This window comes from Aegilops tauschii, chromosome 3 (assembly GCF_002575655.3).
Source record: "Aegilops tauschii subsp. strangulata cultivar AL8/78 chromosome 3, Aet v6.0, whole genome shotgun sequence".
Classification (NCBI taxonomy): Eukaryota; Viridiplantae; Streptophyta; class Magnoliopsida; order Poales; family Poaceae; genus Aegilops; species Aegilops tauschii.
Window position 1 is genome coordinate 575,237,515 of NC_053037.3, and position 18,339 is coordinate 575,255,853.

General features: G+C 44.1%; 2 long non-coding RNA genes across 2 annotated transcripts; both read left to right on the forward strand.

Moving 5' to 3' along the window:
* Positions 1 to 1,796: 1,796 nt before the first annotated feature.
* On the forward strand, positions 1,797 to 2,359 carry LOC141021062 (uncharacterized). The gene is made up of 2 exons (XR_012181071.1): positions 1,797 to 1,953; positions 2,046 to 2,359. It is a non-coding gene; the product is annotated as an uncharacterized lncRNA (long non-coding RNA).
* A 703-nt stretch (positions 2,360 to 3,062) lies between these two features.
* Positions 3,063 to 6,091, forward strand: LOC109764570 (uncharacterized). The gene is made up of 3 exons (XR_002233207.4): positions 3,063 to 3,743; positions 3,854 to 4,309; positions 4,407 to 6,091. It is a non-coding gene; the product is annotated as an uncharacterized lncRNA (long non-coding RNA).
* Positions 6,092 to 18,339: the final 12,248 nt, after the last annotated feature.

An 18,339-nucleotide genomic window follows, 5' to 3' on the forward strand; every position in this document is an offset into this window, starting at 1 on the left:
CGCTGGTGAAGGGCCTGCTAATGTCCGAGTTCGGAATGCTATAGGCCATGCAGTACTGCGATTGGGTGCTAGCTGAGGCGGATGACATGGACAGGCGCCTGCAACGGTGGAGGGTTCGCCGGTGTCTGCCATCAGGCAACTATTGGTGGAGCAGCACAACAACCTTCAGCTCCGAAAGGTGGACCTACAGGTGGAGGACCAGCTTTAGGCGAAGTGTGCGCCCAAAGTTGCCCTCACGGCAATGGTGAAGGCGAACCCAGTGATCGTCAACGTCAACTCAGCCATGTACACATCCGTGCACACTGCCTGCACCATCCTGGCCACCTCCGCCAACGACGTCGAGGGCAGACCGTCCCGTGCAGGGGCCGTCAACCAAAGGCCAACATGTTTTGCAACATCATGCAAGCTGAAGGTGACCGCAACATGCTCTGTGCATGTTGCAATGGATGACCAAAGGCCCACACATTTACAACGTCATGCAAGCAGACAAGCTGGAGATGACCGCAAACATGGTCCATGCTACAATGGGTGATCGCAACATGGTTCGTGTTGTGATGATCCGGCAACTACATGGAATAGATCCAACGACTTGTGACCCAACAAATCTTTGTCAAAGATCAGTCGGCCGACACGTAGCGTGACATTATTTGCAACAGACTCCGGCCAAATTAGGACTTCTGGATCTAAAATAAGGAAGCTCCTAAACTAGCCAACTTTTGTGCTAGCTACTGAATTATAGGAAGGGGGCTAGCTATACATAAAGCACCTTGACATAACCAAAATTTAAGCCCTCGCACATTTGATAGCAGTGCATTCTTCAAGTTTGTTGCGTCTGTTTCAAGTTCAACTTTAGTCTTACCAGCTTGTGTCACATATGTGAGGGCTTGTAGATAGGCTTAAGCTTCAGTTTTTATTAGGGGGGCTTAAGTTTCAGCTTGCAGGGCATCAGAAACTCATGTTAGCTTCCATGCACCAGATCGATGCAGCAGGCACATCATGAAAGTCCCTGATCACAAAACCCCATCCTCTCCACTACAATTGCGAAAAGGCTCCATCAAAGAATCAAAGTTAATCATTAGAAATCATGTTGTGGCCGTTTCTAGTTTGTTGTAGCTTAGACCGGAGGCAAATTTGCGTTAGCAAACAAAATTCAATAAACTCCGATATATATCGTTGGATTTGAGTTGCAACCTGTCCTCAAGATTTTAGAGTTTCTCCCACATTAACTCGCTTACGCTTGGTCCAGACGACCCAAACCAATCAAACCAAATTCAATATCCCTATTCCTCTGTGGCCGGGTCAATCAACTTACTTACTCTATGTAGCATATTTTGTCCTCTTATTGTACGTGGTCATCGTGTAATACTCTTATGAATCCATGGATCGGTCCAGATATTAGCCATTGTTCCATCAACAAGCCAGCATGTCATCAACACCTTGAGCTGTCAGAACAAAGCCACGAGGAAAGTATTTGGCATTAAAACTTGTACGAATTTGGGGATTTGACCAATCGCCTCTCTGTTTGGCCAGTATAGCCAAATTAAAGGCATATAAGTCGGACGTGGAGTTATTGAGCGCGAGCTCAAATGAGCTCTTTATCGTGGGCGTTGATTTCTGTGTGAAGATCTGTGCCATTTCTTTATACGGGAGGGCGTGGGCTGCTGGAAAAGGTGCACTGTTCAGTAATACGCACGCACTGCAGGTGGATGGTGGGCCATAAATTAACCGGAGAGTGGACGGCCGTTGGGGTGAGACGATGCGAGCCGTGGCCCAGAATAGTCGTTCACGTCTGATCCGTGGCCCAGGGCGTTGCTTTTTCATGTCAGTGGGGTCATGGGGTTAGATGGATGTAGTACTATTCTAGTGCCTTCTCCAAATTTCGGGTGCTTGGGTAGTGAGTCGTCGAGACAGGACGCCGCGGCGGCGGCGGCAAGCGATGCAGCTGATACGTGGGTTCGTAAAATCTTTCCTTTTCTCGTGGTTGACTTCTTGGATTAGGTTCGTGGATTAATAGTTTGGAACGGATTTCGTTCGTCATCCATCAGATCTACTTTCCTGGAGGAGGTCGGCGAGAGTATGGTGCTGGCTCCTGCGGCAGAGCATGGTGCGGTGGGGCGGGCAGGGGCGATTGGGGATGTAAAGGTGCCGGAGCAGCAATTGGTAGGAGCGGGTGAAGTGGAGCAGACAGTGGCTGTTGGGGATTCCCTGGCGGCCGAACAAGTGTGATGGTGGATTTCATGGCGACGGAGCAGGTTGTTGAGGAGCTGGCGCCGGCGGCTCAGCGGCGGCAGAAAGAGGGAGAGCTTTCCCGCGGCTTCGGAGCTGTCAACTGGGAAGATGAACCCCCGGGCTCCTGGATGGAACAAAAGGTTGGTGTTTTTTGAGCTGGTAATGCTGATAAATTGGGGCAGTAATGTTCTGGCATAGATGAGCTGAATTGGCTGAATTAGTGTGTGCATTTGTGGCCCTGACAAAACACATGTATGCGTATGTATCCAATGATTTGTGTGGTTACCATCAGTTAAGTACCGAGACTTTAGAAATGATTCCGTGGATTATAACAAATACATAATTTATATTCACTTGCTGCAGGCAAAAAAGATTCTTGCGAAACCAGTGAATTGCATGCATCTAGTTAGTGTGAATTATGCTTGCTTAAGCTGAAAAAATGTATCGGGACTTGGAAAAATAAATGTACAGGATTACATGAACTTGCTGGCAGTAAAAATGTTGCTTGCTGGATTAGGACACCACAGAACAACATGGTTAGTTCCTGTAGGGTAAAATGATGAGTGCAAACAAGTCAATTAAAAAAAGGCTACGCATTGGAACTGCAGCCCCTAGCAGAGCACCTTGCCCGAACCGCGTTAGTGCATTTGAGAAGGCTGTCAGGAGTACAGTATCATAGGAGGTTTCTTTGGGTCGATGGGAAATAGTTTGCGGTTGCTCGGTGAGTATGAAATTTTGCTACTGTTAATGTTTCAACAATTCTTTGGTTGATCGGGTTATGAAGAATTACTAAGTTACTAAGTGACTAAAATTGGTAAACATTTTGCAGGGGAAAGCTGATGTCGATAACACAAGGTCTTGCTGCTGCAAATGTCCTGCTCTCATAATGCTTCTACGAGCAGAAGACAATGGTTGGTACATTGCGGAGCATAGAGAGACTCACAACCACTCGCTTTCACCTAACTTTGGTGAGACAATCCACTGGCCATCACACAAGCACATAGATGTTTACACCAGGGATCTTGTGAAGCAGTTTAGGCAGAACAATGTGAACCTCGCTAAGGTGTACAGTATCATAGGAAGTTTATTTGGATCGATGGAAAATGTTCCATTCACAAAGAGGTCTTTGTGTAATCTATGTGGGAAGATAAAAAGGGACCATGCAGATGATGATGTGAAGAAACGATGGATGTGTTTGCGTAGATTAGAGCTGAAGATCCACACTTCACATACAGGGTTCAGGCTGACAGTTAAGGGAGGATCAAGAAATCTGAGAAAGTGGGAGCAACAGGCTGCAGTACCCCTTCGTTGGGGCTGTCATAACATTCGACACGACATGCAGGACCAACCTATATGACATGCCTTTCGGCCTTTTTGTTGGGGTTAACAATCACTTTCAGAGCATGATTGGCTGGTGTTCTTGTTCGCGATGAGACCCAAGAGAGTTTCGAGTGTTTTTTTTTCAGAATTCCTAAGAATGATAGGTGGTTCTCCACCCATGACCATACTTAAAGGTATTATTTATGTTTGGAAACTGATCAATTGTCCTACAGTTGTTAGCTGATGTATATCTTGTCATCGTACAGAGTGGTGATTGTATACATTTTGTTCACTTGTTTTGTAGATCAAAACAGTGCCATGGAGTTGGCTATCAAAAACATTATGCCGGGGACAACACACAGATGGTGCAAATGGCACGTCCTGAATAAAGCAAAAGAGTCATTGGGTGCTCTGTACACAAAGAAGAGCGATTTCAGGGCTGAATTTTATAAAGTGATAAACCATATGCTGAAAGAAGATGAATTTGAGAAAGGGTGGGAAATGTTGCTGGACAAATACAAGCTAAGGGCACACCCATACATGACGAAGCTGTTTGAGATTCAGAAGAAATGGGCTAAACCTTATTTTAAGGGTATTTTTGTGCAAAGATGACCAACACATAGAGGAGTGAGAGCGCGAACCATATGCTAAAAAATTATGTGCCTCCTGGGTGCCCAATGCACATGTTTGTGCAGAAGTACACAAGGCTACAATTCGACCGGGAATCGGAGGAGAACTATGAAGAAAAAGAATGTGAATTGTAAGTGTTTTTTATAATGTGTTCTCTAGTTACAACATTGTGATACTTGTTGCATAGAAAGTTTACTTTATGTGGTGGTGTTTCATAAAATGTGCAGGGAGGCCACTCATGAGGGCAAACCTGGCAGTGGAGAGGCATGCTAGCAAGATATATACAAGGGCCATGTTCCAACAGTTTGGGTATATATTGTACAATGTGGAGCTTATCAGGTGGAAGAGGTCGAGAAACACAAGACATATCTTGCAATCCACAGTGAAGCAGAAAAGAGAGAGAAGTGGTGCAGATGTCATACAAGGTAACTACACGATGTGCAGATGAAGGGCTGGGAAGATCCCTCTGAGATGTTTTGGCTGTGCTACCACCACCGGACGGAGCTGCTAGAACGGATATTTTGCTGTGTTCCTTGACGATGACTGCTCCGCGGCGGAGTGCTTGGAACGGGCATAGCACACAGTGGAGTGGTGACATAACTACACGATGTGTGCAGTGGCATGAGGGCCAGCAAAAAAACATTTGAAAATTAAGCGGCACTACCATGAGATATGGCCGGCACTTACCGATGTGCCACTGTAAGATGTGACCGGCTTTCCAACATCAGTAGCCATGGTTGTCATCCTCCGCATTGAGTCTTGATCAAATAACTTTACCCTCAGCAACTCGGAATGTTGCTTGTTGGACATCCCAAGGGCGAGGTTGTCCAGCAGGAATATCTGTGAGTGCAACAGTTTGTTAGCTCCCAAAAAAATGAAAATAACTAGTGTCATGAATTTGGGGCCTCCATAAACAGTATTACCTGGAGAAACAAGTAGCATCCAACTAAGTTGGTGGCGGGGTTGCCTGACCGGATATTATTCTTTAGCCTCCTAACACCAGCGAGCAGGCATTGAATCACATACTCACACCAGTTGAACTGCTTAATCGTCTCAGTATTAGCCAGTGTTCCCCAGAAATCAATAGTGGCATATCCATGCTTTCTGAAAAATTCAGTATCTTGTTCTCTGCCAGGACAATGGTGCGGCGGGTGGTGCTTACCTTACTCATTGTCCATGCACTGAATTTCAGGTTTAGTTTCTGCAGCATTTGAAGGTCAAGCATACCCCAAACCCAATGCTCGTAACAAGAAATTGCTTGAACTCATTGAATGTCTAGATGACATCGACGGCGTGCTTGACAGATATACGAGAGGTTGGTGCTGGGGGCACGGCTAGGTCACCGCTCTGTCCTGAATCTTGGCTAGCTGCCTGCAGGTTCTCGTCGCCCATCTCTCCCTCACAGCTGCCTTCAACTGACATTTTACCCTGCAGCATTGGTGGAAAAAAATAAGCCTGGTATTGTGGACTAAAAAATAAAAACTTGGGATTCAGACTTTCAGAGAATTCAAAAAACATATTGACTTTTCTCTGATATACAGTTATCAAATGGATCCTATATAAAATTCCGGTGCATTCCACAACTGAATCCAATACACAATGCATGTGTAGACAGTGTGGATTTGAAAGTTCTGAAACTTTCTATTCCTAGAGACTGAAACTAGAAATATAGTTATGAACTGAAATTTCAGACTGAATCTATGTGGCCCTATGCATGTAAGGTAAAATGGATCCTGCAGGACAGTGTTGCTGCATTGCAAAAACTGGATGTAATATACTATGAATCAATAAAACATTATGGACCTGTAATGATTTTCGTGCCCTGGATCGTATAATCCATGAATGAATGCATGCATTTTTTGTTGCTAAAGAAAAATGAATCTGTGAACCTATGAATCTATAAACAATCTTAATGTCAAACTGGACCGTTCAATCTGTGAAGCTAAATACTCCCTCTGTCCCATAATGTAGGACGTTTTTTGACAAAAACGTCTTACATTATGAGACGGAGGAAGTAGCTTTTGATCTGCAAAAGAAGTGCATCTGCAAAAATTCCATGAATGGAAATCACCTTGGACAGGCGGATTGAAAATAAGATGGAGAGGGGAAACCTGGAAGGCGGGCATCTCCGGGTGCGCCAAGAAGAGTGGCCGCCGATAGAAATTGACAAATAGGTGGGGAGCATGGGTATTTAACAAAATAATCTTACTAAAATAATTCATAGATAACCATGATTGCGTACAAAATGGACTAACAAGTCAGATGATTGGAGATAACAGAAAAGAGAACACTAGTAGTTGGCAGTGATTGCCAGGTTACAGACGACTCCAGATTACAAACTGGGATTATGAAATTAACCAGTACACCAAACTATATGACTATAGGCCAACTAGTATAGGATCAGCCCTTTAGGTGAGATCGTAGGATCAACCCAAACATTTCATATTTAGACAATCCAAAAAAAATCTGAAAAAAATGTACAACATACATACGGGGCATGTCTATAACTACAAAAAAATTTCAGCTCAAAACTCGATCTACAGTTAGAGATTCGAAAAAGACAAGTTTGACTATAAATAGTGTCAGCATTGGGGTGAATAGTGTTTGATACTATTCACATCTGATTTTGTCTTCTTTTGTCCAATAAGTATAGTTCGAATTAGGAGCTGGAACTTTTTAAGCTTGTACATCACACATGAATGTGTGTCTCCAATTTTTTTTCAGGATTTTTGAACATGTTTTGTATCTTTAAAAAGTTTGATCACATTGATCTCACCTAAGGACAGATCCTATACAAGTCTTCCCCCCCTATTACAAGCCTCCTGCACAGGAAACTAGCTGCTCTGCTGCATGAAGATTAAGAAGAGCAGACCTAGGACAAGGATAAAGTTCGTTCCGGCGAACAGCACCGCCGTGCGTTGGCTATCGGTGGAGCAGCGCAGCGGTGCGGCGGCGCAGGGAGGGCTAGCTTGCTGCATCTGCGGCTGGATGCGTGCATGCGCTGCTTGGATCTCAGCCTGACTGCCGTCCACGAACTGGTGGTCTCGCCTGGATCTATGCTGAAGGGAAGCAGCATGTACGGCTGGGTCAAGCCGCGGCGACTAAGCTCAGGCGGGTAGGTGTTCCGTCGATCTCAAAAACTTGCATATGCCAGCCTGCAGGAAGAGTGATTTGATCCTGAGATAAAAGGGATATGCATTTGATTTTTCTTAGCATGGAGTACTTACATCTTTCCGACGCACTTGTAGAAGCGTTGCCAGCTTGGGATACGAAGGTGACCACCTTGTCGCCACAAGCTGGGCAAGGTATCTGGCAGTGGAAGGATGCAGTAGCTAAATTAATGGGAGCTGTGGGACGAGGGACGACGTCCGTTTGCTGGCTAATGACTGAGCTGTGGCCTACGACGCAACGCTCCATCTGAGCCGTGGCTGCGAGGATGACGGCTGTTACATTGAATGCGGTAGTTGGGTGAGCCACATGCTGTGAAAAAGCCGCGCATACTGCTCCAAATACAGAGTAAAATACTAGCGGTGGTGTGAATCTTGACGCTAGACAACGGCTGAGATAAAGGGCACATCTGAGCACGAGCTCAGAATAGCACTTTCCATATAAGTCCCGGAAGCTTAGTCCACCTTCACACTTATTAGGCGGTTTCAATATATCCCAAGAAAGCTAGTGCAATTTATCCTTCTCTTGTTGCTCCACCAATAGCAACATATCATTGGGCTCATTTGATCAAAAAGTTTTTGTGAGGCTATGCATGACATCATGTGTGTTCGAATTGCCTGGGCATCTGCCTTGCGAACCTTGCCTTGGACAACAATTTTTCACGCCAAACGTAGCCGTGGATATGTTTCCAAATCCGATCTTTAAGTAGCGAAACACCTTAATCTTGGAGTGACTAATATACACAAGCAAGTCCAAGTATTTCTCATTAGCTGCATGGAGAGACAAACTTGTATAGGCCAGACCCATATGTCATCTACCCTATAGGGTATCCTCCCATTTCTGAGTCGACACATGCACATTCGTGTCTCGTTCTCATCTCACTCGTACACTATTAGATTAGACGCGGAGATTTGTGGGGATTCTTTTTTTTTTGCTTCGATAATCAAATAGTATAGTAGTTAGATGAGACTTTGTTAATTCTCATCTACTCCTTTCGTCCGGAAATATTTGTTGGAGGAATGGATGTATATAGACGTATTTTAGTTTTAGATGCATCCATTTATATCCATTTCTGCGACAAGTATTTCTGGACGGAGGGACTAGATGAGAATGAGCAAATCCGATTCTAAAACCCACAAAAGAATATGCACATGTATCGAATTTGGTACAATGTTTACATACATGTAATGTATGAAAAGAAAGAGAAACAAGAAAATAGAGAAAAATGTTCATGAACCCTCTAGAAGGTTCAAAAAACTGGCCAAGAACCTTCCAAAAAGTTCCCGAAACCGAACTGCCTCGCACGTACAAAAGCTCTACTTGGGGCGGCCGATTTACGAGCGTAGGGTGTGCGAGTCGTCGACGATTTGCCGCATTGCGCCACAAATAGGGTTTTGTGGGGAATAGTGATTAATCACACGCCCTTCCCACCATGCTAGTTACGATTGGCCCAATTAGCAAGGCTCCTCTTCCGATTTTTTTTCTTTTTTTTCCTGTTTTTTTTTTTTCATTTTTTCCTATGTTAAAACAAACAAAAGAAGAGTAAATGGGCTGACCCAGAGCCGAGGGGACGGGGGTGTGCACCAAGTTGCGAAATGCCCTGTAACCGGTGCTTAAGGTGACGAATAGGAAATGCTACGCGATTGTTGGTCTGCACTGCACCACGCAAGCGCCAACCCTATCTGGCGCCTACAGCGCCAGTTACATGTGTTTTCGCCGACTGGCACACACCCTAGCCTTTGTGTTATAATCACTTGGCCCGACCAGTTAAGTGTTTTTCAATCGACAACTTCATTCCGGTTTGGGAAGCTTCGGAGCTTCTTGTCCAGTTTTTTCCGCTGTTTGTTCTATCTGGTTTTTGTTTTGTTTTGTTTTTTCGTTTTTATCAAGTTTTTTCCCTTTTTTCAAATTAGTAACTATTTTCAAATTCGTAAACTTTTTTATAAATTCATGAAGTTTTTTCAAATTCATATTTTTTTTTCGTATTTGTGAACTCTGTTTTTCAAATCCGTCAACTTTTTCAAACGCACACACATTTTTTGAATCCATGAAGTTTTCAGATGCATTAACTTTCTTCAAATCCTTGAAAATCTTTGAATGCACATACAATTTTTTCAAATCCAATTTTTTAAATGCATGGGATTTTTAAATTTGTGAACTTTTTTCAAATCTATGAACTTTATTTTCAAACCCCACAAAGTTTTTTTGAACTCACGAACTCTTTTTTCAAACCCCGTGAACTTTTTTGAACTTGTGAACCTTTTGATTTCAAGAAATTTTTTAAGTCCGTGAGCATTTGTTTTTGAATTCATGTTTTCTCTAAAATTTTCATTTTTAAAAGTCAATGGTCAATGGTTGACCGGTCAACGGTGGTTCGGCCAATAGTGAACCGAGCAATCAGAAAACAAACCTACGTTGTGATCTAGCTCTTCGGCTCCTTGTTGGGCCAGCCAACATAGCCGGGTGCGTGAGCGCCAGGGAGCATAAGTGTCGCTATAAGCACTGGGAGGAGGTCTCCCACGCGGGGAATGGGAGCACTCCTTTGCATGTCTAGCTCCCCAACTCTTAGAGCGACACGTCTGCCAGAGAGGTAGCCCAGCCTGTGTAGCCCACTTCAGTCACCCAATGACAGCGCGATCCCATTCGCGCCATAAACATACGAGGCAGCACGAAAAAAAAACAGACGAGGCACCATGAAACTCCTTTTCCTGGGAGCTTAGAGATTTTAGAGATATTGCTTAAAATCGTGATTTATCAGTCGTCGACATTGTCCAGTCATTTTTATCTTTGCTTACTCTCTCATTGATCAAGAAAATTGTGTTGCCCATGAATTTTGTTGCTTTTGCCCCCATGCTTTTCACGTCATGTTTGTCGTATTCTTGGTGCAGAAGGCTGGAAGTGATGCAACTTCCTCATAGAAGCCCCAGTGGCCAAGACATTCGCGGTGATGGAGTGATTATTTACAAATGTAGTTGCCATCACCACTCAGGCTACACGCATGTTGTTACTGGGTTATTGACTAGGGATTAGAGAGTACCAAGCTGACAATACAGAACAAATAGTATGAAGGAATAAGAAGCCTCCAGATAGAACAACACTCTATTCTAACTGTGCTTCTTGAGGAATAAGAAACCTCAGCAATACTGAGACCATCAGCCATCTCCCTCACGCTGATATATAAACTCTCAAGCTCGCGGAGGTGAGCAATCCACCAAGAGACTCTTTGGTATTCATAGAAAGACAGATCGACCTCCCGAAGACGGAGAGGTGGGGTTAGTATCAATCTGTACTAGGATGAACTATTCTATCTTGTAAACAGGGTGCGCAGAGATTTCAACCTTCCAATCTCGTCAGACAACACTACTTTAGCACCACGTGAACAACTGAGATCCTGGAACCGAGGCAAAGTCACAATATTTTTTTTTTAGAACGAAGGCTCAAGGGGGAGCCCGACTTTAAATTAACAAAGCTATCAACCGGCCAGGATTACACAAGGCCACCAAGCAAGAGTGACCGAAAGATACAAGGGAGCTGACAGAGCAGTTTACAACGCAACGCACACTACTGCACACATAGATATACACCCGAGAGCTCTGCAAGTAATGTCGAAGCCCCTAGCACATCGGCACCAAGAGGCAGGGAGCAGAGTAGCGTCAAGGATCAGCCAAAGGCCAGCAAGAACTGCGCACAGCCGGTTCGTGTGGTTGGGATCACGAAACCTGTCTTCCAACGCCGAAGAGGACCCCAATCCTCTCACCTAGGCTCGAAGGCGCCGCACCGTCGGGTCGTTGGGCGCTCACTCGAGAGCAGGAGCAGGTGCCGGTCGGAACCCAGAGCAGGCATATCACACCGTCCTCACCACGTCGAAGGCACACCACTAGCTGCACTGGCACCTGCCCGGGGTCACCGAGAGCAGAAGGAAAACCACTGGGAGGATTGGCGAAGAAACAAGCTGCAAGGACCCAAGGTCGAAGCTTGGGAAGCCTCTACTTGGACTCGCAGCCGACGAGCACTCTCCTATCTCGGCACCACTCACCCGTAGAACCAGACAAACCCAAGGCGGCGCCTCCAAGGAGGGAACGACGTGCAGGACGCCGCCACCGCCCAACCCGAGACGAGTTTTGGGCTTTCACCCGGGATCTGGGACGGGGATGGATACGGGAGACCTCCGCGGTGCCTCAAAGGAAGAAAGGCGATGCGCGCACGCACCCTCACCGCCGTGGTCGGAGATCCGACCAAGGGTTTCCCCCGGACTCGAGATATGCCACCGGCACCCCGCCAGCACCGGAACTGGCAGCAAAAGCTGCAGATCTGACACAGCCGGAGGGGAGGAGTGAGCAGAGGAGGAGGAGGAGCTCGACCTTCAGATCTGGAGCGGTGGGACCGCCACGACCACCACCTGCCGGATCCGCGCAGCCCGAGCAGCCGACGACTCCGGCCATCACATCCCGCGCACGCCGCCTGACGCAGAGGCTGCGCCGCCTCGCCGTCCGGGGCCGCCGCCCCGGTGTCCGGGGTCCTTCGCGCGGGAACGAAGCGACGAGAGGCCTCGCCGCCACCTTCATCAGCAGCCGCCGGGGCTTGCCAGGCGTCCCTCAGGTGGCGGCGAGGGGAGGGGATGTTGGGGGGGGGGGGGGTGGCGGCGGCGGGGGGAAACCCTAGTCGCCCCCGGGTCGCCCGCTGGGGACGACACCAAGTCACAATATTTGATGGAAGCATGGAATATGTGTAAGTCAATCTGACTCGCAATACAGATATGTAACTATAAATAACTATTGAATAAATACAAAATGCCAAAGTGCGCCGAGGAGGGGGGCGTATGCCCCCTATCACTGTTGATTTTATGTTCTATAAATCATTTTTAAAATTTATCCTCACCGTCCTTGCGGGCACCGTCTGGTGCTGGTGCATCCACCAGGACAAGGCCAAGGCTGACGTGGCTCCGGCTCCGGTGGCCCCCAACTGGCGTATATGGCTGAAGATATTGGGGCTGGTATTCACGGGCATGATCGCGTTTGCGAGAATGGAGACATTCATCATGAAATTGATTGAGTAGCTGGGTAACTGTGAAGCGCGAAGATTGCCAACTGGGTAACTGTGATGTGGAGAGATTAATTATGTTTGAGTAATTGGCATATAAGCGCCGCCATCGAACTTCCATGTGTGGAACTTCCATATAATCGGCAGGTAGCCGGGGAAAGGACACTGTACATCACCACACCTCCGGCAAGGACCGACGTCAACCGCAAGCAGCCGAGCAGGAGCATCTCTATAGAATCCGGCCCTGCTTCTTGGGAACCAAATATTTTACTAGCAAATAGTTTTCGTGAGTCTTGTCATTTAGTGGTTTCATCTCATGAACACATCCTCTGCTATGAATGCAACAGTCATCTACAACAATGTGAATCCTGGTTATCACCACACTACTGCCACAAATTGTCATCTATAAAAGCATATTGAATAACGTCCCATGCCAAGGAATCCCATATATCATCAATTACAATGAAGTACCGGCAAATAAAGTCATATATAAAACAAATGCATAGCCATAAAGAGTGTCTTTTAGCACCTATTTGGTCTATTATCTTCACGAGTATTTGTACACGATCAAGGGGAATGACCCCGGCCCGTGTGTTTGGTCTCTGTATTATCTTCACGAGTATGACGACTTGTGTAATATAGGAAGGCGTCTACTCTTCGTTATTTCTTTTCCCAGAACACTAGATGTTGCTATCATGTTTCATGTATACTATGAATCTCTGTCCATGTCAATAAGGGTAAAATTCTCATGTTTGCGAAAGTGTATTGCAAGATATCTAGCACTGAATCTTCTAAGCTATACCGTTTTGTGTATCAGTTTGTCTATTTCACATCTAGATGTTTTTTAAAGATGTCACATCTAAGCTCCCACAAATATATAATGCAGCAACAAGAAACAAAAAAAAGAGAAAAAAATAGACCACAAACAGAGTGGACAATAGCTTAGATGTGACATAAGATGTGTCCTAGACAGACCCTTTGTGTATAAGATATTGGCTACATGAAGACTTTCTAGTAGTGCAGAAAAATCTTGGGAGATGACTGGAAGAGAAAAAAAAATTAGAAGTACAACTTGTTGTAGGGAAGCTTCATTTGTTTCCTGGACATGGATACCTCATATGATAAGAAAAAGTACACATGTTGAATGTTAGTCGTGATATCAACTTTTTTAGACTAAAATGTAATTTGATGTTCACATAGATTACTAGCTCACTACTAAAATTGTGATGCATGATGTCCACAACTGTAAACCATTGGTATTCCTTGTCACACGCAAATGACCAAAACTTGCAATAATAGTGGATCCAAACCTAGCTTATCAGGAACCTGATGATTCATCGGCTGAAGCCTGTATATATGATTCTAGTACGTAAAGTTCAGACTATCTCGAATCTGAATTCTTCTTCACATTCACTTGCTCAGACCATCACTAAAAATACCAAAGACTAGCACAATCCTTGCCGAAGTTAAGTGTATGATTTTGGCCCCTACCAAAAGCAAAGATTTTGGAAAGTGTTTGCCACAGCTCAAAGCGATTCGCTTACACCTCAATCAAGCCTGCACTACCCCGGTCATCTATTAGTAAGCATTGTTGGGTTATCACCATCAGAAAGCTCCAAAAAACAAAAACCTAGCTATATTTCAGTGAGATAAGATCGATCAGAGCGAGGTCTAAAAAGATAGTGAAGCGTTTTGAAAATGGCGGACAGGGTGACAAAGCTGGCGCTGGCGCACGGTCGTGATCTTCAGGTCACAGAACTGCTGCATGTGCCACATTGTGAAGACGCTTTTCAACGACCTGGAGTGACCTGTACAAGATGTTGTTGGAGTCTTGGACAGTGCCGAGTTTGTATTCTGGCATCTTGCACCAAGTGGTGCTCTCCTTTATGTTCATCTGAGGAGGAGGATGGCTGAGAAGGTGTATGAGCAGGATCTCGATGAATATGGTTTTCGTCATTTGATGTTTGGCCACATACTTATCTCTCCCTTAATGATGATCTGGTCACCTGTCTTCCCAGCTCTGAATGGAGGACATGATCAAGAGAGGAATGATTCCAGTTTGTGTGATCTATATAATATCTTCAGGGGATATGACTTCTGTAGCAGAAGCTATGTTTCTTTGAGGAGGTGATTGAAATGGATGATAAAACAATTTTTTTTGGAAGTGTTCTGTTTAACTAATGTATGCTATTTTACTGATTTTATTAGTTCATCTGATTAATTTGAACCCAGTTAGCATGATCTGTCAATATCCAAAAATTATGTGTAATTCTATCTGCTATTTTTGCTCTTTGCATGTACTTGTTCCCAAATTGGTTGACAAATATCAAGCTTAGCAATGCAAATGTGCGGGCTTTGGTGTACTGCAGTCATGTAAGTTAGAGCTTAAGAACCTCTGTTGATTTCACTAATAAGATTGAAGGTACGCAACCTGGCCCATGGACACAGCTTTGTACCTATTTCGTTTTCCCTGTGCAGAGAAACTATAGATCTTGTAAGTACATAGTGCAAAGTACTTCCAAACCTATATATCCTTAATAACACTGTTCTTCTCCTACCGTGATACTTCTTTTATCCCAGTCAGACTATTACACAAAAAAGCCATATATCCTTGTTGTAAATTATTATGCGCATACCATCATACCATGTCATCGGATCCCAAACCTGGTTTTCTTGCGGAGTGGTAGCTCCTTTTGTGGAATGAAAAAAAATCGTCAAAGCAAAAGGTTAACGTGTCATGCAAACAAGGATATATGGCTTTGTGGAATGAAATTTCCATGAAAACAGTTTCATATGCTGCACTCAACTTCTTACAGTTTGGTGTCTACAAACCTCTATTTTGCTATGACGCGAAGAGCTAGAACACCAGGGAAAAAAGATTAAAGGGGGACTCTACAGGAGGAGAATGGTTGTCTACTTGTCCACCGCTGATACGGGTGCTACGCCGCCACCCGGCCTATTCATCGCCAACTCCTCCGCTGGTGCAGGGAGAGCGTGAGGGCCCTGCCAGCGAGTCAGCGACCGGTGCTCGAGCCGCGACTAGCACCCTTCCCAGCGTTCCCGCCAGGTAGGTCGCCATATGCCAGGTTTCTTTCAGGGATGGAAGCGGATACAGGAAAGCTAAGGTGATTTCCGTACTTCTTGTCATAGAATCTGATGTTCTTGTGACATGTTTCTTGTTTTCTGGCGTCTTCCTGCATGTATGGTTAACTTTAGTTTTGGCGAGTGAGGGTAGTTGTTCTTACTTCTGGTGAAATGCCTCCAAGCCTCCATCACGGCTCCGCTACTCCTTTTCTTTTGGTATCATCACTGTGAGTTAATCATGGTTGTTGTTTGCTATCGTTACAGTGCTAAAGAGTTTGAATGACAAATGGCCTAAAGAGTTTGCAATCAGTTCAGTTTTTCCTTGTGTAATCATTGCAAGTTCTTTGCCTTTTTGTGCTACAGAATTTCTAGCACTTGTCATTTAATGCTTGCAGTGTTATGCTACACAATTGTTCAGAATTTCCTTGTGTAATTGGTTGAGCTTTTGTATTTTGTAATCTGTTCAATTGTTACAGTTTTATGCTACATAATAGAAGTGCTTGCAGTTTGCTTTTGTTGTAACTAGAATGGTGAAAGAAACTATGTGAGAAGTGTTGAAAATTTCCTTGTGTAATTGGTTCATCTTTCGCATTTTGTAATCTGTTCAAGTGTTGCAGTTTTATGCTACAGAATAGTCCCTCCGTTTCTAAATATAAGTCTTTTTAGAGATTCTAATAAGGGACTACATACGAAGCAAAATGAGTAAATCTACACTATAAAATATGTCTATATACATCTGTATGTAATTCGCATTGAAATCTCTTTAAAAACTTATATTCAGAAACATAGGGAGTAGAATTGTTTGTAGTTTGCTGCTTTTCCTGTAACTAGAAGGAAAAAATTTACAGTTTGTTGACCGATCTCACGCTCCATCGATCACCTTCCTCGTGTCGTGCAGCATACTAAACCTGATCATACGTTGGGCCAGTCCTGGTTTCAAGCCGGGCTGAAAAGCCCGATACTAAACTACAAGCTTGAGCCTGGCCTGAAACCGGAAAATGGCTCTTTTCTCAGGGAGTTCCTATATGCCGCTCAATGCGGCAGCTAGCGGCTCGTTCGCACATGGCGCTCCACCACTGTGCCGGCCCATTTTTAGTCCGACACAGAAAAGTCCCACCCAAAAAAAACTACGCGCCCCAAGAGGTATTGAACACAGGAACTCCTGCTTGGGAGCACTCATTGCAAACAAGTTGAGATGACGAGTTTTAGGGCGAAAAAACCAGCGCGGAACACTAAAAATCTATAGATCTGAGATTTTTTTTGAAATTTCAAAACTCAATTTTCAAAACACCGAATATTTTTTGAAACACAAACCTTGTTCAAAATTTTGAATATTTTTTAAAACTCAATGTTTTTTTTGAAAACGCAAACATTTCTTTCAGAAGTTTTTTAATCTCTGAACACTTTCTGAAAAGTAGGGACATTTTTTGAACTTTGAACAAAATTTGAAAACGCATTTTTTTTGTAAACATATACCTTTCTTTGATAACATGAGCATTTTTTGAAAATGGGAACCATTTTTGAAACATTAAAACAAAATTTGAAAAACCCAATAAAATTGGATCCATGAGCAAATTTTGAAAACAGGAACAATTTTTGAATTCCAAACACAATTTGTAAATCGGAATATTGTTTGAAATTTGGGAATATATTTTTTAAATTTGCACATTTTTTGAAAATTTAGACCAACTTTTCAAAAAATATTTGGAATATTTTTTTGGAAAATTGGAACAATTTAATTAAAAAAATAAAACACAAAATATAATTAAATTATGCATATTTTTTTAAGAAAAAGCAAACAATATTTTGAAGATTTGAACATTTTATGAAAAAATGAATTTCTGAAATAAAGGAAAAGAAGCCAAAACGAAAAAAGGATAAAGGAAAAAAAAACAAAAAAATGAAAGGAAAAAGCGAAAAAACAAGAATCTTGTTCAAGGAAGGTTCTAGAACCTTTCCAAAACCATTTTAGCTCGCAATCGAGGTGGGCTGACCCATGTCCGTAGCTCACTTGTAGCGTCCTGTGTGAAAGGTTGACAATCTCACGCGATATGTGTTAGTTAGGAATTTTGCTTTTTTGAAGCCTTAGCCTTGCATGCAAAACAACCTGAAGCCTATCCCGAACATTGTATTTCAGTCTACGCACGTGAGAAGCATGGTCTGAAAATCAGAAAATTGAAGCCCGAGCCTGACTCGAATACAAGTTTGGCCGTAAAATGAAGCATGATGCCCGCAAAAAAAAAGTAAAACGAAGCATGAGCCCGTCCTGAAAGGCAAGCCTGACCCAGCCTGACCCGTATTTTCATGTAGGGTTGCTAATGATCAAGTTTACCTCATCCATTCCCTATCCACCCATTCTCCTCCCGTAAGGCAACACCTATGATCTCTCTGGGAGCAACCCGACCATTACATCATCCCTTTGATCCCGTCGGGCCCCACCAACATATCATCCTCCGGCGCACATCATGTTGTGACTGTAGCTTCTCCGATCTCGTTGCCCCCTCCCACCTCATTGGTGTTTCCATCCTTGAGATCTGCTGCCTAGGACGTCCCCTCCATACCACAACTGCGAGTGTAAGCGAGATGTTGCGACTTTGCACGACGAGCTGCAACTCTGGCGACATGGCTACGAGGGGTGGTTATGCAGTGACGACACCCAACGACGCTACGATGATGATCGCGGGTTGCCCATGCAACGGCAATTGTGAGGACAAAATGGTGGCTACTGTGGGTGCTACCATAAGTTAACATTATTAGGCCGACAATACATTATAAGCAAGCCAATAGAATGGTTATAAATTATGCAAAAGCAAATTGCACAAAAGCACTTAGCACAAATGTTGAAATGAAGTACTTGTGCATAAATCA